This window comes from Cavia porcellus, unplaced genomic scaffold (assembly GCF_034190915.1).
Source record: "Cavia porcellus strain 051 isolate PalLab524CR breed Dunkin Hartley unplaced genomic scaffold, mCavPor4.1 scaffold_8, whole genome shotgun sequence".
NCBI classification, from domain to species: Eukaryota; Metazoa; Chordata; class Mammalia; order Rodentia; family Caviidae; genus Cavia; species Cavia porcellus.
The window spans coordinates 23,982,396-24,003,617 of NW_026947491.1; the positions used below are offsets into that span (position 1 = coordinate 23,982,396).

The window sequence follows — 21,222 nt, forward strand, 5'->3', positions numbered from 1 at the left end:
TGTAGAGGAGATTCTGGTCAGAGCTCCAGAGACTAGAAGGCTGATAGAAAGCCTGATGGTAAAGACTAGGCTTGGGAGGTTTTTGCTGGGAAGTACTGCATTGGTTGTTGGACTCCCCACAATGTGTGTTATGGCTTGGCAGAAAGTTTGTCTGCATTTTGCTCATATCCAGAGACTTTGCCTGAGATTGAGATTAAGGGCAAGGGACTGATTAACCTGGCAAAAGAAATTTCAAGGCAGTCAAATGTTGATGCTATGGCATGGCTATTGTTGGGGGCTTTTAGCCATATATATATATATATATATATATATATATATATATATATATATATATATATTGCAAATCAAGAGCAAAGAGCCCAGCAGGATAATTTAAAATGCTATGAGTTTGGCCAGGAGGAAAACTCCAGTAAAGCTATGGGCTGTAAAGATAGAACTGAGACTTTGATTGTTGAGAAGCAACAGAGAGATAAGAAAGATGGCTATGGGGCATCCCAGGAAGCATGGGTCTCCACCCTTTACAGTCTCAAAACTGCAAAAGTGAAAGAATTTGCTCAGAGGAGAAAGCTACAGAGCACTATGATCCAGAATGGCAATGGAGGCTATATGAGGTTCCAGAATAGTGACAACATAGAAAAGCTTTTTCTCATAATCAGGTAAACAGAGCCCAGCAATCCAGGCAACTGACCCCTACGGCTAACAGAGAAAAAAAGCCTGGCTATTGCTCCCCCTGGCAGCAAACCTTGGCAGTGTCCACATGGTGCTGATTTTAGGCACAAGAAAAATGCAAAAATTCTGAGGGTAAGATGGCTTCCACCTTAACTGCAAAGGGCCTGGGAGGCCAAGCAGTGTGCCCTCGAGAGGGCAATTTGTAAATATGTAAGGGTGAAGCCAAAGGTGCAGTGGAGACCTCAGAAGTTTGGAAAAACCAGGAACATTGATCATCCAAGGAAAGCTGCAAAAAGTGAGCAGAGAGGGTTTAAGAGAGAAGTTGCTATGGGAGCTGAAATTCCTGGAAGTGCCCTGGGGTTGGAGTCACCCAAGCCTTTTGGAGCTTGCAACCAGATTGCTTCAGATGCTGAGTATGAAACTCTAGGACTTAATGTTTGTCCTGCTGGATGTTGGACTTGCTTTGTTTCCAATAATTTATATTCCCCTATTTTTAACTTATGGAATGGTAATGTTTATCTTGTGCCTTTGCATTTCAGAAATGTTTAACCTTGTTTCATTTGTACAGGGGGGTTACATTTAAGAGTTTGCCATAGATATGGGAGGAGACTTGGGACTTGGACTTCTCAGCAGTGCTGAAACTGTTAGGACTTTAGCAGTTCTTGGAGACAGACTAAATGTCTTTTGTATATAAGATGTATATGAGTCCTGGGGGCCAGGGATGGAATGTCTTGGTTTATGTCAGTGGCCTGTAGGCCTCATGTGTTTGTATTATGTATTTGTGATTGGTTTATTGTCTAGAGCTTGGATTGATGGTGTCAGTGCTACACCCACATAAGGATGGAGCCAGGATGTGATGTAATGGCAGGAAGAAGGTGTGTCTTGCTCTCTTGCTGATTTCGACCTTCCTGTTTGCAGCTGCCATGAACTGTGGCCCTGCCATGCCACCCTGCCTTGGAGCCAACTGAGTATGGATTAAAGCCTCCAAAAACTATAAGAAATAAACCTTTCCTTTCCCAACTTTGGACATCAGGTATTTTGTCTCAGCGATGAGTAAAATATAATTAAGACAATTACTATGTAAAATAATAACCTTAGTATGTTCCTACCATCTTGTTTTTTTTATTTAAAGAAAAGGAAAAAAATACATGGAGATAAAAAAGGGTAGAAATAATACAAAATTACAGAAAAATAAACAGTAAGAAATCGCTGGTTGATAAGTTACATATTGTCATCTTAGAAATAGCTTTTCAGGTTACAAAATTAAAGTATATAAAATGACATTCAAAAAGGGACATTGCAAACAGTTCTGCTCAATGATTGAACAAAAACTCAATAATATGGTTATCAGTCCTACACACTTGTTTTACATCTCAAAGAGGGTAAGATTAAACATATCAAAACAGTTAAAAAACAATTTAAAGAAATACAGATTTCAAAGCAAGTCCACTGGAGATCTTCACTGTCTATCTAACTGTCTCTAGTTTCTTACAAATAGTTGTCCCCATCTTCACCCACATTATATACATATTGCATATTATAGAACTAATCAAATCATTACAGGATGATGAAGGCTTTTTAGGTCTTCAAGATCTAACATTGGGGAAGACAATAATAACTACCATCACATCTCTCATTCTTTCCATGGTAGCCGTCCCCATCTTTACATATGCTGAAATTGAACTTAAGAGACTAGACTAATACCATTCTGATCAGTGAATAATAGTATTGCTAGAATTTATATCATAATGCTACAAAATTAGCATTGGGTTTCTTAGTGTCTCTTCTTCAGAGTATCTATTCATTACATCTTGCATTATATAATCTGTTCCCATAAATTTTTTTTAAAAACTCATGTGTGAATTTCTACATATATATCTATCCTCTCTGTATTATAGGGAAAAACAAGTTGTAACAAGACAGCAAAACAAATTCCTAGAAAGACATGCAATGGATAAGACATATAAGACTACAATATAGGTGATCTTCCATAGTTACTATGTTTTCTCTTGTTATTTTCAATAGATTTGTCCACATCATCAGCTTAATATAGTTAAACACAGTATTACCTATTTTTATAAAAACACAGCTTTGAAAGCATTGTAGGATTTGAGAGCTGTTAATAATTAATACCAGTATGGATATCCTTTACATCTTGTCATCTTCAGAGTAGTTGCCTCTACTTTTAGGGTTGATACTAACAAGCATACCAAATTCAAATAAAATCAGCCAAGGCAAACCCATGGTCTTATGAATCGGATTCAATTAAGATCAGTCATAGTAAGACAATGTAAGTAACACAGGATTTCAGTTTAAGTTAATAGGAAAGTAAGGATAGTTACCATGGTAAAACCTGCTATTTTGAGGTCAGATGTCTGTGCCCTCAAATCTGACATGAGTGGACAGACCAGAACAAATTAAATTCAAACTAAATATGGCGATAAGACTACTGTGTCTTTTAAATCCTGATACACTATTAACAATGACCTCTGCCTTTTTAATAGTGTTTCAGAGCTGTCTATACTAAAGACTATAGCTTACCGTCTCTGCCTCATGTCTGCTACTCCACTTTTCTGCTATAATTTGTCCACCTTATTCCCTCATTCCACTGTCTGCCCCATTCATTGAGGCCTCTCTGTCACTGTTGCTGGAATCCTGGTATTCCTTCCTCTCTTTCTCTGGAATGTCTTTCAGCACTCTCTGTTGGGTTGGATTGGTGGCCACGAACTCCCACAGTTCCTCCTTGTCTTGGAAGCATCTTATTTCTCTCATTAATTTTGAGAGAGAGTTTTGACGGGTATGAGTCTTGGTTGCATATTATTTTCTTTCAGGACTTGGAATATTTCTCCCCATTCCCTTCTTAAGAGTTTGTGTTGATAAGTCTGTTGTTATTTTGATAATTTTCCCATTGTAGGTAATCTGCTTCTTTTTTTCTTGCTGCTTTTAATATTCTGTTCTTTTGGTGGATTTCTGTAATCTTGATTATTATACGTCTAGGCGTAGATCTGTTTTGGTTGTAGGTAGCTGGTGTTTTGTATGCCTCTTTTATCTGGGTATCATTTCTTTTTGCTATACATGGGAAATTTTGCTTTAATATATCTGTGAATATTTTTTGTATTTCATCTTTGGTTGCTCCTGCTTCCTCACTCACATTCTTTATTCTTAAGTTATGTATCTTTTTGTCATCTTCTAGCCTTTGAATTGTTTCTTTCTGGTTCCTTGTTATTTTTAAGAGGTTTTTTCTTTCACGATCATATGTCATAAATCTCTCTTCAAGTTTCAGAAGGCTGGCTTTAGTTTCTGCCAGGGTATTTTGCCAGTGTTCAATGGAGTTTTTAGTTTCCTGGTAATCTCTTTGGATCTGTTTCATGTATTCTAAGTTATGTTTAAATTCTCCTTCAGAAGTTTCTCTTTCTTTACTGTTTTCCTCAGTTCTTCCATGTGTGTTCTCTTGGGCAGGGCTTGTCATTTCTTTAATTAATCTCTTTATATCTTGCCTCACTTGGATCAGGAGTATAGCTTTGAATTCATCTATGAGGTCATGGAGGTATTTTTTAATTTCGGCTGATGCTGTGTGCAGTATTGGATGGTTACTGTGCTTGTTCTCTTCAGTGTTTACTTCTCCTGGGGTTATTTTCTCATGTTGGGCAGCTGAGATTTTTTTTTTTAATTTTTATCTCTTGTCATGTTTCTGGTTTCTTTCAGACTGGAGTGTCCTGGGGGTCTCTGGCCCTCTTCGTATTGCTTAGGACCTTTCAGAAGCATGCTGGCTTGAGTTTTTGCTGTCCTCCCCAATTTGCTGTTATCTGGGGTAGGCAGAGATGCAGGGATGATGCAGGCTAGCCTCCAGCCTCTGTGCCAGTCAATCCGTAAATTAGGCTGTATTTTCTGGATGTCACAGAGTTGTGACTATTTTGTATCTGCTTATTGGGCCCCAAGCAGAGGCTTGGTTCAGCCCCAGCAGATCCTGCCAGTTCTCTCTGTGCCAGAAGCAGCTGACTAATGTCACCATGGCACAGGGTTCTGCCTAAATCCCAGCTGTTCTCTTCCAGACCTCTCTGTGCCAGGAGCACCGGTACAGCGAGTCTGCCAATTCCAAGACGTCTTCCACTAGTTCTCTGTATGACGCTGAAGCCAACACGGTGCCAGGCTCTGCCCAATTTCAAGATGTCCTCCACCAGACCTCTCTACACGAGGGGCGACTCAGTGATGTCACCGAGTCACAGGTTCTGCCCAACTCTAAGATGTCTTCCGCCAGACTCTCTGTGTTATTGATGTCACTGTGGTGGCGGGCTCTGCCCAGTTCCAAGATGTTCTCTGGCCAACCACAGCAGCCATGGGACCCTGTCCCCAGTACTCACCAGGGCTTGGTGCAGGTCCTCCTCTTGAGTCTACTGCATACCCCGCCGCTTGCCCTCACTGCGCTCTCGGCACAGCATAGAATGGTCAGAAAACTGCACAGCGTTTGGCTTCAGAGCTCCAGAGCCTTTCACAATCTTGTCTGGTGCAGTGAGGCAGTCCTGGCTGCTTTGCAGGGCCCCAGGTCTCAATTTCCAGCAGTCACCAAAAACCAACACAGCTTTTCCTGTTGAGTCCACTGGTCAGTTTGCTGCATTAAAGGCATGGGATTTGCAGCCTCCCATTATCAGCCTTCACAGTCTCAGCACAACTTTAAATCCTCCAGCCATGCTGTCTTGTTAATAAGAATCATTATCCATTCATCTGGCCCTCTCCATGTTGTCATATTCTAGCATCTAATACGATTTCTCTGGAGAGACTCTCTGCCCAATCCCCTAGCAAGCTGCCATTTTTGAAAACCCTACCATCTTGTTTTGAAAGCCTATATTGTCATTGTTTTGGCACTTTGCTATTGTTATTTATTTGTCTTTTTTGTTTCTTGTTTTTTAGTAATTTACTTTGTTTTATATTTCCCTCTAATTCAGAAAGGATAGATGCACATGTAAAGGCTTATATATTCCTGTAACTTCTCCTAAACAGTTTATGAGAATTGATTGTATTTCATGTGATGAAATGAACAGCTACTTTGAAGAAAAAGAGACATTATGGTATCCATTGCTGATTTCTTATCATCAGGCTGTAAAGTCCAGTAATGCTTTTATTCTTTGTTTAGAGTGGTTTTAATCTGTTTTGTATTATTTAATTTCAATATATATGAAGGTATGAACAGCTATTCTGAAGACAACAAAAGACATTCTGGTAGCCACCATTGATTTTTCTATTGTCTGGTTTTGAAGGCCTGTAATAGTTTCACTCTTCTCTTTTTATCAGTTTTATACTACTTTGTTTTGTTTGAATTCATTGTGTGTGAAGATATGGGCAACTATTTTGAAGAAAACAAGAGACATTTTGGTAGCCATGTTGATTTCTTGCTGTCTTGCTTTGAAATCCTGTGTGACTTGCAATGTTTTCTTCTGATCTGCTTTGCTATGTTTTGTTTTAGCCTCTTTAAAATACATTTTTTTTTTGTTGCTAAAATGGATTAAGGAAAAATAGAGAAGTGAAAGAAGAGAAAGAGATTAGAAATAAGATTGAGAGACAAAGGGGGATCATATTAATTTGGGGAAACTGGTGCAGAAGACTGAAGGAAAAGAGAGATGGAAGAGATAAAAGGAAGAACAGAAAAGAACCACACCCATAAAGAAGTTAGGAACCACTTTCACACTCATATAAACAATGAAAGAGAAAGAGAGAAAAAAAAACAAACAAGAAAACAACAACAACAAAATGAAAATGAAAAAGAAAAACAAATAGTCCACTTCCGGGATTCCCTCTGGTTTTAGTAGTGGACAACTGATGGAGACAGAGTCCCAAATCATGTTTATCCATCCCAGAAAGCCAACAGTTGCTTTATGGCAGAGTACTCAATTACTTTCACATGCCTGCCTGAGACCAGACGCATTGGGCTTGCTGCAGTCCAAGCAAATTCCATGGGTCTGCACCCAGCTAGGAGCTGCTAGAGGAAGCCAGTAGCAGTTCTGGGATTGGGGCTTATCTGGCCTGTCTCCAAAATGGCTGCTGGCTAATTTCACTCTCTCTCTCTGTGGGAGCACTAAATCTTCTGCACTCACTGTCAGCCAGTGCAGTCCTCCACATCTGCTGCTCCTCTCCACTGCCATATCTCTCTGCAGAGGCCTCTTGAGGCATCAGCCATCACTGTCACTGTGACCATGTGTCCCAGCTTTGAACAGCTCCTCTCACACAGTGAGTCCCCTCTCAGGGAGAAGGCACTGCCAGCTGCTGTCTTCTTCTTCTTCACTGAAGGTCTCCTTTTTACTCTCTGTGGGCTTCAATTCACACTTCAGATTCCAGTTAATCTGAAGTTTTTCTGTTTTGTTTTGTTTTGTTGAGACAGGCTCTCGTTATGTAGCTCAAGCTGGCCTTAAACTCACTATGTAGCCTCAATTAGCCTCAAATTCATGGCAATCCTCCTGCCTCAGCCTCTGAGTGCTTGGAGTACAGGTGTGCACTGCCATATCTCACTCTCTTGTTTTTGAATTGTCTTTGAATATTTGGTCTCTGAAAACATCATTATCTTCTAATTCTTAAGTTCTACCCTCACATAGGTTGTCTTGCTACCCATATTTTCTTTTCTTTTTTCTTTTTTTTTTTTTTGTCTTTTTCCTTTTTATCGGTACCAGGGATTGAACTCACGATTGCCTGCTTGCAAGGCAGGTGCTTATGCCTCTAAGCTAAATCCCCAGCCCCAACCCATATTTCCTTTTCTTTTCTTTTTTTGGCTTTTTTCGTTTTTTACCGGTACCAGGGATCGAACTCACGACTGCCTGCTTTTGAGGCAGGCACTAACCCATATTTTCAATATGATTTTTAGTCCACTAAATTTCTGACTGAAACCTTAGCATGGACTCTAGTTCTTTGGCAAACTGGTCATTCATGTTTTTAAGCTCATCTAGCTCTTTATTAGTGACTTCAGAAAGCTTCTGCATCCTTTTGTGATTATTATTATTATTCACATTGTCTGTTTACTTAAATGCTCTCTGTGTACCCCTTTGATCTGTTTTCTAACATTGTCTGTTATCCTGTTAAGTAATTTAGGTATATGGCTTATGCTATTCTGTGCTTTGGTGGCCATGAATTGACTTCAGGGGAATTGGAAGTTTTAGGAGGCATTTTGTTGCCTTGGTTTCTCTTTTTTGTTTGTTTCTTTTGTTTTGTGTTGAGGTTTGTGGATTACAATATAAAGACTTTGTTGCTAGTATAATGATTCTTTTAGTTGTTTTTCAGTGTTTAGATTGGGGTGGCCACAATCCTTTGTCACAGACTCAAAATCTGACTACCTTGGTTAATTTGAGAGAGGAGAATACATTGAAATTAGCTAAACCGTCCATTCTCTAGAAATATATGCACTAGTGTTGTCAACATCACAAAAGCAATCTGAACATTGTCTTACAGTGGAGCAGTGATTGCCATACAACCCTGTTATTGTCAAGCAAATCAGTTATAGTATTACATGATACTGGGAAACCTGGCTATCTGCATGTAGAAGGTTGAAACTAGGCTCATATATAATGGATCATTGACCTAGATAGTAAAATAGAAACAACCTTTTTAAAATTGAAATAGAAAAAATTCTTGACTTCATAAGCATAGGCAAGGGCATCCTGAATAGAATCCTAATTGCACAAGATGTACCATCAAAAATCAACAAATGGACTTCTGTGAAGATATCAGTGGTGAGCATCAGCAAAAGAGCCTCTCCAAGATTTGGTTTCCAGATGTTAGAACACAGCAATGAGAGGAAGAGAAAAAGAAGGAAAGTGGGTCCCTAAGACCCAAGAAGGATCCAAAGTGAGAACCCAAGCCCATGGGAGACAGAAGAAGAAGAGAAGAGGAGGCAAGCAGTGCTTTCTCCATGAGCCTGAACTCACTGTTTGAAAGGGGTGGCTCAAACCTGCAGAGGCATGGTGACTGCTGGTGACCTCAGAGGTCTCCAAGGAGAAATGCACCAGTGGAATGGATTGGTGGATGCAGTGAACTGCAGTGAATGGTGAATTTTTTGGGTTCAGATGATCCCTAGGAGCGAATGATTGACTGGTTGCCATCTTGGAATGGGGCCAATTCACACAGAACTCAGAACAGCTGTGGGCTGGCTCCATCTAGTGGCTCCCAGTGTCAGGGCGAGGCTGCCAAACTCAAGTAGTCAGAAAATCAGGGAGCCGAGTTCAAGTCAGCAGGGAGATAAGTTCAAGCAGGCAGGAGGCATATGGGTATTACAGGTTGAACAAATTGGGTTACAGCTTCACAACCAAAACTCAACCTGATCTTTAGGGGAAGTTTGGGGAACTTCAGGCTTTCTGGGATTATCTGCTACCCTACCATAAGGCTACTTCTGGCTTACTGGTATTAATCAATTTGGATCTGGACTCTGTCTGTCCACATTGTCTATGAGTAGTAACAGAGACATACCTTGAAGTGTTCATTTTTTCTTATTTTTAAAATTTCTTTTCTTTGTTTTTATATGAATGCGAACATGGTTCTTTTAAAAAATTTTTTTAATTTAAAGAGAATAAAACAAAAGAGAACAGAAGCAAATCAGAACAGAGCAATACAAGCAACACAGCCTTTCACAACAAGACAACTGGTCATCAGCAGTGGCTACCGTATTGTAGCATACCTTCACACACAACAGTAGCATACCTTCACACACAATAATATCAAACAACAAAATAGCATAGAACCACTCAAAAGAATGAAAGCATTTAAAATCAAATAACAGGAAATGAACAATGGCTCCTATAATATCTCATTTTCCTCAAAAAAGTTGGTTATACCATCTCACAGAATAAAATAAAACACAACAGGATAGAACCAATCAAAACAGAAGAACAAAAGCATGGTAGGACTTCAAAACAAGATGACAGGAAATCAGCAATGGCTGTCATAATGTCTTGTTTTCTTTAAAATAGCTGTTCATACAACATAATAAAATTGAACAAAACAGAGTAAAATCCATTAAACCAATGAATGAAAGCAATATAAGACTTTAAAACAATATGATAGGAAACGATTACCATAATATCCCACTATATTCAAAATATCTGCCTCTACCATATGACAGCATAAAATCTAACAAAATAAGATAGAACAAAGCCAATCCTTAACAAAATTATGTAAACAATGCAAGAGTTCAAGTTAAGACAATAAGAAATTGACAGTAGTTTCCACCTTTCCCTCCCAGGTGTTTCCTCCCCTTTGCTCTTACATCAACTATTTTGCTTTTGGATCCCATTAACTCCTCTGTTTATTATGCTGGGATTCATACGTGTGAGTTCAAAATGTTTCAGCCATGAACATGATCCCAGTTGCGTCTATTTACCTACAGGAAACTTGAGATTATTCTGTTTTCTAGCTGGGTAGCTTTCCATTGCATGAAAATGCCATATCTTTCTTATCCATTCTGCAGTTGATGGGCAAGTTACTCTTGCTTTTTTTTTTTTTTTTGGTTACCTGTCACATGGAAAAATTGTTTTCTCTCCTTTGATTTTCAGTCTATGAATTTTCTTTCTTCTTTAACACTCTCTGTAGGATTGGTTTTTAGTCATGAATTCCTTCAGTTGTTCTTTATCATGGAAGTATCTTATTTTTCCATCAATTTTGAAAGATAATTTTTCTGGGTAGATTAATCTGGGTTGGAAGTTAAAACAATTTTCAGGGTTGGAACAACTCACTCCAAATTCTTCTTGACTTGATGGTTTGTGTGGACAAGTCTTCTGTGATTCTGATTGGTTTTCCTTTATAGGTGATCTGTCTCTTTTCTCTAACAGCTTTTAATATTCTGTTTTTGTGCTGAATTTCTGGGATCTTGATTATTAAATGTCTTGGCGTAGATTTACTTTGGTTATGGCTAGTTGGAGTCCTATATCCCTCACTCATCTGCATGTTAGATCTGTTTCCCATGTTTGAGAAGTTTTCTTCTAAACTTCTGTGAATATCCTTTTAATTCATTTGTGTCGACCCCTGCTTCTTCACCTACACCTATCACTCTTAAGTTATGCTTCTTTGCATCATCTTGTAGCTGTTGGGTTATTTCCTTATTCTGTGTTATTCTTAAGAGATCTTTCCTCTTATGATCACTAGTTGCAACTCTGTCTTCAATGTTTAAAAGTCTATCTTCAGTTTCCTTCATGCAATTTTGCCAGCTTTTGATTGAGTTTTTAATTTCCTGCATCTCTCTTTGAATCTGTTTTATGCACTGTAGTTCCTTTCTACATTTATTCAAGGTTTCCATCATTTTCCTATGCTACTCTTTATTGTCTGTCTTCTTTGGACTTGTTGAACAATTCTTTCAGTATGTTTGTGATTTCTTTTACCTGAGACATTATTTTTAATTTGACTGCTTTTACAATCTCATGAAGTTGTTTCCTTACTTCAGTTGCTGTCCTCTCAGAGATTTCAGGTGTGTGACTTACATTTTCTTCCATGACTGTATCTCCCAGACTTGTGTGTGGGCTAGAGGTCTGAGTTTGCCTTTTGCTTCTTCATCTTGACATTCTCCTGGGTCCCTCCCAATAAGCTAGTTGTGGAGTCCCAGCCACTTTCCACATTGGCTGTCCCTAAGCAATGTATGGGGATGGGACAAGCACTTAGGTTCCTCTAATTCCAGATTTACAGGGAGGAAGTAGGGTGGGGAGGGGATTTCTCCAGAGCTATGAAACTACACTGGGGCTTTGCTGATGATCAGGGGTGCATGTAGGTGGGACTGCCTCTCTCAGCCAATGTGTCTGTACTGGGACTCCCATAATATTGGCAGACAGGGGTGTGTTTGTCTGATTCTGATAGTGGATGATGGTTGTCTGAGGGAATCAAAGGTCTCCACTGGCAGCCTACAGATGCCCAGGGCTTACCTGGCTGAGTGTCCCTGCTTCTGCCTGCTGACTGCAAGAAGGAGCCTTCTGGTGCAGCTCCCTGAAGGTGACGGTGGATCTGCTGGTTCTCTCTGCCCACACTGCCCATCTGTTGGACGTGGCCTTTTGGTGGCAGTGCACAGTGGGCAGAGGTGGATCTGTTTGTCTTCTTCAGCCTGTGCTGGGCATGTGGAGGAAATGGCCTTTAGGCGGGCCTTCTCCTGGTTATCTCTGCCCAAGAGGGGCGCACAGAGGAAGGGGCCTTCCAGCAGTGGCTCCCTGTAGGCAGAGGCAGGCCTTCTCCTGGTTCTTTCTCATGAACATGGTTCTTAGTCTTTTCATTGTTGATGTTCTTTTATGTTCATTTTTATTTTTTCCTCCTCTACTTCCCTCCTGTCTTCTTCATCAGTTTTCAAAAGTTTTTTGTAAATTTCCTTTATCTTCCAGCCTTGCTTCTAATTAATCCCCTCTTCTCTCTTCTTTCTTTTTCTTTTTCCTCTTGTCCTCCTCCTCCTTCTTGTTCTTTTTCTTTTTCCTCTTCTTTTCCTCCTCCTCCTCCTTGTCTTTCTCCTCCTCTTCTGTCTTTATTTTTCTTCCCTGAGATTAAAATCACCATATTGAGGGCAGATTTACTGCATAATTTTTTGGTTCCTTTTAAATTTTGTTAAATAACAACAAATCTAGTTCTTATGGTTAAAGGTTAATAGTTAACATAGTTTGTCATTTTCTAGGCTGTGTTTGATGCTATTGTTATTAATGATTGTATTACTTTAGTCAAGGTGACACAATTGTTCTAATAAATTGTTTATACTTGTGTACCAGGATGAAGATTGCCTAAAAATCATTGACAATGATTCTTTGGCCAGTACCAAAGAATCATGAGCTGGACCAAGTAAGCATCAACTTGTCATCTCCAGTAATTAGAAGAGTTAGAATCTTGCAACAGACTCAAAACACAAAAGCCATTTACACCTAGAAGACATCTTTAAGAAGCAGTCATTTTCTAAGGGTTATAAGCACCAGCAATAAAGCTACTCACCATAAGAAATTTATAAGAATCAGCCTAGGAATACAAAATACACTTAAACAATATATGGGGAGGGGTCACACACACTAGCCCAGCCCAGGTGGGACTCCAGTGATTCAGCAAGGCCCAAGTGGAGGTACACTTGCTGGCCCAGCTCAGGCAGGCTCCCAGAGATCCAGCAAGGCCCTGGTAGGGCACACATATGGGCAGGTAGGATTGGTGGTGTGGAAATGTCCAAAAAAAAAGTGAGAATATAAGCCAGCAGCTGGTAACTGACCAATGTTGTTCTTTGGCACAGACACGTGTGGAACAGAAGCAGGTGGGCAGGCCACCACTTTTTACCAAAGGGCTTAGGGAGAACTCTAACATAAAACCATTCCCAGCTACCATATCCAGAGACCAAGATCAGCCCTATACCCAGCACAAATCCCAATGGAAACTTGACTCGAGTACACAGCACAGTTCTGGGATCTGACTTGAACCAACTACAGAACTATAGGCACCAAAGATATTTTATTACTGTTATTTTTCTCTGTTTGATTTGTTTTCCTCTTTGTGTCTAGTTGAGTCTTTGGTTTTGTTTTGTCTTGTTTAGTGTTTTCGAGGTTAGATTTGATTTTTTATCTTATCTCTATCTTTTAGTTTTTCTTTCATAACTTAGATTTCTTATGTTTTTTTCTACTCATCTTACGTCTCTCTTTCCTGAAGTATTTTATTTGATTTTATAATAGATTCATGTGAGTAAATATTGTCTCTTCTCTTTCAACTTCAATTCAATACTCCTTTGCTTCCTCTTGCATTTTTCCTCCTGTGCCTTCCAGTTTTCCAAAACTTGGATGACCATGCTCTGCTCTTGAACTTACTACATTTGACCTCATTTATCTCTACCTTGTCCCTTGTACCTCTTAACCCCCACCTCTGCAACAGGTTAAAATTATACCATTAAGAGGGAAATCATTGCGTGCAAATTTCTGGTATATGCTGAATTTTGTTATATAACTATAGAATTTACTTCTGTGGTTAAAGGTATCATGTTAACACAGATTGTCAGCAGTCAGGCTGTGCTTGAGAATATTGTTATTGTGATCTGTACTACTTTAAACAGAATGTCATAAGCAGTTTTTCTTCTCTGTATGACAACACTGTGATTTTATGGCATCATAACTATCACAGCAGGTCAGTACCAAAGGACTGAGTACTGGGCCAAATAGCAACTTCTTCCCCTTAATACACTGGGAAGATAGGTTCTATAGACAAACACAAAGAACAAGATCCACTTACATCTAAAAGGCATCCCTGGGAAACAGACATTTCCTGGAGAAATCTGGCTAAAGCTATCTACCTTAAGAAATCTACAAGCACCAACACAGAAAACAAACTAAAATAAAAAAATAGAAAATGATCAGATACAGGAAACAAAACACAACGCCATACTGCAGCCAACCCAGGACAAGTCCAGAGCACAATGAGCTAGAGAAAATTGGAAGTCAACCACTTGAACTTTTGGAAATGATAGCAACGAAGTGAAGAAAAAAAAAAAAAACAAATAGAAGAGGCTATAGAAAAAAATCTTTAAGAAATGATTATTAAACTGCAAGGCATTAAGTCAAACACAGATAAAAAAGCTAGAGAAGATACAACCACAACTACAAACACACTAAACCACCTTATCTTTGATAAAGGGGCCAAACATGATCATTGGAAGACCAACTTGTGTTCTGAGGAGTGTAGACTAGATAGAATTGCTCTTCAGGAACTGGAAATAAGGGGAGTCTTAAGAGGCTGTAGGGCTGCCATTTTTGCTTCCCTATCAGCCTTTTGTCATCCCAAGGAGACTTTAGGCATGCCCCTTTGGTGCCCTTTACACTGCATGACTACAACCTTCTTGAGAAGGTGGACTGCCTCTAGGAGTTGTAGAATTTTCTGTTCGTGCTTTATAGATGGATGGTTGCTAGTAAGCATCCTTCTTTACAGATTGCTGAAGGGACATGCAGTGTGAGAAAGGTATATTTGGAGTCTGTATAGATATTTATCTTCTTGGATATTTCCTAATATCAGTGTCCAAGTGAGAACTATTAACTCTACACTTTTGAGCAGAAGTCCCTAGGGGAGTTGTTTTGCTTCAGTGATCATTTGGAACTGTCATATTATTTTCCTGCTTTGGATTCCCTTTCTTTTCCCTCTGTATAACTTCTTGCCTTGTGAGTGGGTTCATTCTATTGTTGAATTCACAGAATTGTGGTCTTAATTGTAGTTTCCTAGACTACCCTTCAAAAATTTTTGAATGCTGGCTTGGTGGTCATAAATGTCTTCAGTTGTTCTTTATCACATGAGTATCTTATTCCTCCATCCATTTTGAAGGATTTTTTTTCTAGGTATATCAATCTAGGGTGGAGGTTGCTGTCTTTTATGGCTTGAAATACTTCACTCCAAACTCTCCTTTACTAAGGAGTTTGAATTGAGAAATTTGTTGTGATTCTAATGGGGTTTCCTTTATAGGTAATTTGTTTCTTTCCTCTAACAGCTTTTGATATTCTGTTATTGTGTTGAACTTCTGGAATCTTGACTCTTACATGCCTTTGTGTAGTTTTTTCTTTCCTTCCTGATCATGGCTAATTGGAGTTCTGTATACCATGTCCTTAATTATCTGTATGTCAAATTCTTTTTTCCATGCTTAGGAAGTTTTCTGCCTCTACTTCATGAACAGTCTCTTTGTAGTATCTTCTAATTGTTCATTGATTCAGGTCAGTTTTATGTTGTTATTCTTTGTAACATCTAGCAGTTGTATTGATATTTCATAGCCCCTTGATATCTTTAGTAAGTCTTTCATTCAATGACTATCCTCAAACCTATTTCCTAGACCTTGGGCCTTCAAAGTGTCATGTCAGATCAGGAGTAAAGAATCTCTGACTCAGGGTTCTTCAACCCTGGCAATGGTTGCCAGGTGTTTGAGGAAATAAAAGAGAAGGAAATAAAAATGGAATGAGCTGCCTCTGTTTCTGTAAGTAATCCATTGATTCATCCATGATGTCTAAGATTACTAGAGTTACTCACAAGAAATGGTTATGTCCATGGACAGAGGCATTATAGGTCCCCTTGATTCTCCTCAACTTTCATCAGAGTTGGAAATGAGGGCTCTGGCTGGCCTGTCCTCTCTTTGGCAGTGGGGACAATCAATCTTCCATTGCCATGAGTCAGGCACATTGGCTGCCTCATACTTGAAGCAGGGCCCAGGTGGTAGCTTGATGCAGTTGTGTGCTCAGGGTCCAGTATTCTTGCACTTAAAACAGGAACTCTTTCCATGGCCAAGCTTGGCTTTCCCCTTCAGTGATTTGTGTGTGTTTAAAGCTTTGCCATGTGTGACAGCTATTTTATCCTTTCTCTTTTGTCTCTCTTCTGTATCTTGATTGTTGAACATAGAAAGAACATGTCTAGCAATTGGGTCACAGGTGTCACAGGTGTCTGTGACCCTCTAATATTTTTGTAATTTATCTTAACTGAGGCTGATTTACAAATTAATGATGTCCCACCAGTGTCTCTTCCTCTCTGGAAGATGATGTTATTATGTTTACAAAAAACTTCTACTAATCAGAGGATTTTCCTCTTTGCCTGTATGACCCTGTTCACCTTACCATAGTTAACAGATTTCTTAATATGCCTTTTCATTCCCATAGTAAGAGCAGCCATCATATCAGACATCATTTTTAGTCCCTCAGTAGTATTATATTATCAGTTTGGTTCTGTTGAAGGAAGAATAGACTCTCCAAGGTGCTTTTCTTTTCTCTTAAAGCATATTGCTCACTTGCATAATTCTTAGCACTTTGTGGCCAAAATGAATTAAACATCTTGCTATGATAAGTCAAAAGCAAGGGTCAAATTTGTCAATTTTTTGGATATCTGAAAGTTGACCTAGCAATTCTTTGCATTCCTGGATACCTGCAACAGAAAAATGAACCTGGACTTGAGTAGTTCCCTTTGCTTTGGTGGTGTCTCTCAGGGGCAGGGTGAGTTATGCATTAGAGGAGTAAGAAACATCACTTCAGGTATGTGATGGGGGGCAGAAACTATCTTTGTGCAGCCAAAGCAGCTTAAGGCTGTCTGAGAAGCATGACGGGGGGGGGGGGGCTGAGGAACATTGGCATCTTCCATGACACTAAGTTCCAGTGGTGTCATAATTTATGTCAGTGGCCTCCAAGCCTCATGAATTATGGACTGGACCAAATCTAGCATTTGTGATGGATTCATTGTCTAGCACTTGGATTGGTGGTATGAGTGTTTCACCCATGTAGGAGTGGAGCCAGGATATGATGTAGTAGCAGAAAGAAGGTGTATCTTTCTCTTTTGCTGGTTCATGCCTGTTTGCAGCTGGCCATGAATGGCAGCCCACCACACCAGCCTGCCACTTGGAGCCAACTGAGTATGGACTGAAACCTCCAGGAACTGTAAGAAATAAACCTTTCCTTCTTTCATGTTGGGCATCAGGTATTTTGTCTCAGCAATGAGTATAACTAAAACAAGTCCAGTGTCTGAGTCACTGGAAGGAGATGGGATGGATTTACTGGCCTGAGGATTAGAAGGAAGAGACTGAAGAGACTTCCCGATGTGGTTGTCTTCATTAAGCAGATGAGAGGAACCCGTATCCCCTGAGAGACAGGTGGGGATCCCAAGACAGGATCATTAATGGTATCTCCTTCTTCGCCAGAGGCCACTCTACCATAGGACCTGGGCTTTTTATAAGATAAAAGCATTTACAAAAGTCTGAACATAAAGGATTTCACTCTACTGTCTATGTTTTAAGTAGAAACGATTTCACTGAAAAGTAGTATAATTTAAACTCCATCTCCTACTCATCTCTTACCATTTCTTAGTTCATACAGAACTCAAACTTGTTGGGAGCCATTGAAGTTGGAGACTGATCATACTGCAAGGCTGGATCATGATCGTTCCAAGAACAAAGAGCACCTGGGGCAAACCACGTGAAGAAGCTGCTTCAGCCCAGAGAGCACCTGGCCCCAAGACAATCTGAACAGTGGGTTGTTAGGACAATGGGCTGTCATGTGACATTAAGTTGCTAAAATGTATAAATAAACACCCCTTCAGTGAGGAGCCAGTACCTTTCCTCCCATCAGGAGGTAAGGGCGCCACTGACCCCAGCTTTGTGTCTTATTTTTCTCATCCTCTCACAGTCCTTAACCCCAAGAACCTCAGGAGCTGAATGGGTTGCGGCACAAACTTTAATGTAATGATAGACAGATTATTTCGTTTTTAAACTGGCAGAGACAAATCTGTCCCACTGATAAGATACAGCCTAGAGGCAAGGCTGTGGCATCTGCAGCGTGGCTTGAGAGGCTGGCTGCCCATTGCTCTGTGAGGCCGCTCCCTTGGCTGGCCAAACTACAGTGTCCCTGGGCTCCAGGGTGCTTGCTGGCCTCTCCTTCTAGAGGTGAGTTCTAGATTCTCTGTGTCCTGAACAAAGAAATGAGCAGAACAAATGTAAACAGTGGTGAAATTTCCTATTCATTAAAAGTAAGAAGAAACAGGCCCTACAGAGCAAGCTTGGGCCACGTAGAAGTAGAAAAAATGGTGAAAAAATAAAAATACACTGTACAGTGAAGAAACATGATAGCACATGTCATCAAATATCTTATATTTATCTTTAATTTTAAAATAATGTATCACACAGAGATTCCAGAGAGACATTACCTGAAAAATATATTTTAGACCTCTCAGATACAGTGTGCCAAGGTTCTAAGCAGCTAGGCAGTTCCCATGCACCTCAGTCCTTCTTCCTCACCCTTTTATTGCCAGTGAATCCCATCCCTTTCCCTAATGTTCAACACCATCACCCCTGATGTAGCAACAGCTTGGAGAAAGGCAGCAGAATTCCAGTTGGCACCACCTGTAACTTCTTGCAAATCATCTCTCTAGGCACTAAATCTTAATTTCAAAAACACACCATCATTTACATCATTGGTTAAACACTGCTTCTGGGCATCTAAAGAATACACTGCAAGACTCCTTGGTTTTAATTAGCCATCTCAGTGGTTAGAGCAGTTTGCACAGCTCACCTTTCCAAGCACCAGTCTGGAAATAGATGTCAGACATTTACAGAAACTAATAGCACTTTCAAAAGGGACCATTAATGAACACCCACTGCCTCCTTTAGTTATCACTTAACCTGAAAGGGGAGGTAATTGAATAACTTTGAAAAGGTACTTTTAAAAACTGATAGATTGCGATTACACAACATTTTGCCTAAAGGATTAAATCTCTGAGAAATGAAAACAGCATTAGATATTTTGCAAAAGCATTTTTAAAAAAAAGGCAGGGTGCTAATTTAGGAATATTTTATAGTTTTAATATTTGTATTTTATATTTTAAAGTAAGCTAATATGTTAAACTATTTAGTTGGTGGTATATTTTTAGCATTTATATTTATTAGAATAAATACAGTTTTGTCTTGGTTTTGGGTTTCAAAAGTTTAGGAATTAGAATGGAAAAGAGTCTCTGGGAAAAATTATTCCTGATTGGCAAAAGGCAGTTCTTGGGCAGTTATCACAAATCCAAGAGTCACCTGTCTGTTCCTTGAAGAAGGTGTTCACCAGAGTAAATGTGCCAGACTGAGGTGGGCCAAGGAAGTCCGGTCTTTCCAGGAGTTTGAGGATATGACTTAGCTATAGCACGTTTGCAGCCAGACTCCTGAGAAATAAAAGCAAAAACAAAACAAAAACAAAACAAAAAAAACCCCCAAAAAACAAAAAACCCAGGAATGTGTGTGTGTGTGTGTGTGTGTGTGTGTGTGTGTGTGTGTGTAGGTGTGAAAGCGCCCCCTTCAAAAAAAATAAATCAAAAAGGTACGCTGGAGGTGGTAGTACACGCCTACCACCAGGCCTCTGGGAGGCTGAGGCAAACTCAACCTGGGCAACACAGCAAAGCCCTGTCTCAAAATAAAGTGAAAATGGAGCTGGGGATGTAGCTCAGTGTCAGTGTGAACGCTCAGGAATCAAACCCTAGCAGGAAGAAAAAAAAAAAAAAAAAAAAAGAGGAAAAAGGAAAATCAAAATTAGATTCAGCAATAATTACTAGCAATCAAAACTTAGTGAGAAAGGCACCAAATTATAGCAATTTGAAAGACTTTCATTTTCCCAAAATCAGATTATTTAATTCTCTAAAGAAAAATTATTTTTGCAAAATAATTACATGCGGTTTTGTACCATAAACTATAACTTTTTTTAAACCATAAACTAACTTTTTATTGTTCTCTCAACTCTTTTAGCTTACTAAATCTTGTTCAGCGGAGCCGAGTCTTAAAACGTCGGTTGGTTACCGTGGAAAGCTTCCTAGTGTTTCAGCAAAACCCTCCGCGCCCACCTAGCGGTAGAAATCGGAACTGCAGGCACCGCGCCGGTTCAGAGGCTCCAAGTTGCTTTGAGGGGGTAGCGGCTCTGGGTTCCCCCTAGTAGCTGCCGCTTCGCTGGGGCGGTTTTGCAGACCCAGGAAGCGCAGGTCGTGCAAGCCCGCCTCCGAAGCCGGTGTTCTGCACCCCTCAGGAATGCCCTGCTCATTCTCTTACTGAGTTGGCCTGTACAAGTCTCCAAGCTTGGGAATTCAATAAACAAAATAAGACTTAAAACCTCTGTTACTACTGACAGAGTTTATCTGGACTGAAATGACAAAAGACTGTGGTAGAAATTCCAAACAGGAAATTTGGGATTATTATTGTAACTGGTATGGCTGTGATCCTATGTAATTCTTGCTCACAGCTTGCCAGGAGGGAGAGAACACATTGTCACAGGAAGCGCTGGCGATACACACTTCACTTGACAGTTTCTGTGCCTCAATTTCTTTACCTTTGAAATGGGCACTCTTTTGGAATGTGCACAATTATGAGATTAACATATATAAAGTGATTAGAGTTTGATTACAGAGCCAGGCTGTGGTGCGGAGATGAAGGGGCTAAGTTTTTCCTCAGCTTCCGTGGGCGGGTGAGGAGTTCATCACCTCCAGGACCAGGCCTTCTTACCGCCACCTGGCGCATGAGCTCAGCCTTGAGTCAGAGGGAAGGAGGCGCTGTCTGATTCATGGTTCCACTTCCTGAGGCTCCTTAGTCATCTGCACTGGTCCAGACGAGGTTGCCTCCACCGGGAGTGTCCAGCTTCCGTTTCCAGGCGAGGTATAGTGTTTACCTAGATGTCCATGGTGTTCGCATGTTGATGCATGACGTGGCCAAGGGAGCACGGGTTGTCTTTCGAAGCTGGCTTTTATCTTCCCGTAGCCCCAAGGACTGGAAACTGCGCGCTTGGAGGAGCTGTGGAAGTCGCAGTCGTAGAGCAGGCGCTGACTCAGGGCAGGCACCCTCCGGAGAGGGGTTCTGTGAAGGCTGGCTTTGCCACCTAGTGAGCAAATCTGTGGCTCTGGGCTTGCTGCCCTGCCCCTGGCAAGAGGTAGTCCTGGGGGTTTCCAAGCACTTTCACTCAAGATAAGCACTTCAGTTATGACTGCCACATTTATGGCTGTCAGCTCTGTGTAATTATGGTGGAAAAGAATTTGTTTTATGTAAACTTTGATTCATAAATTGAATGACAAGGATACAGACCCATGAGTTGAGACTAGAAGCTTCTTTCTTAAAAAACAAACAAACAA

At 40.2% G+C, this 21,222-nt stretch overlaps 1 long non-coding RNA gene across 1 annotated transcript; it reads left to right on the forward strand.

Moving 5' to 3' along the window:
• The first annotated feature begins 1,019 nt into the window (after nucleotides 1-1,019).
• On the forward strand, nucleotides 1,020-20,257 carry LOC134477263 (uncharacterized). The gene is made up of 3 exons (XR_010049182.1): nucleotides 1,020-1,702; nucleotides 12,375-17,711; nucleotides 19,856-20,257. It is a non-coding gene; the product is annotated as an uncharacterized LOC134477263 (long non-coding RNA).
• Nucleotides 20,258-21,222: the final 965 nt, after the last annotated feature.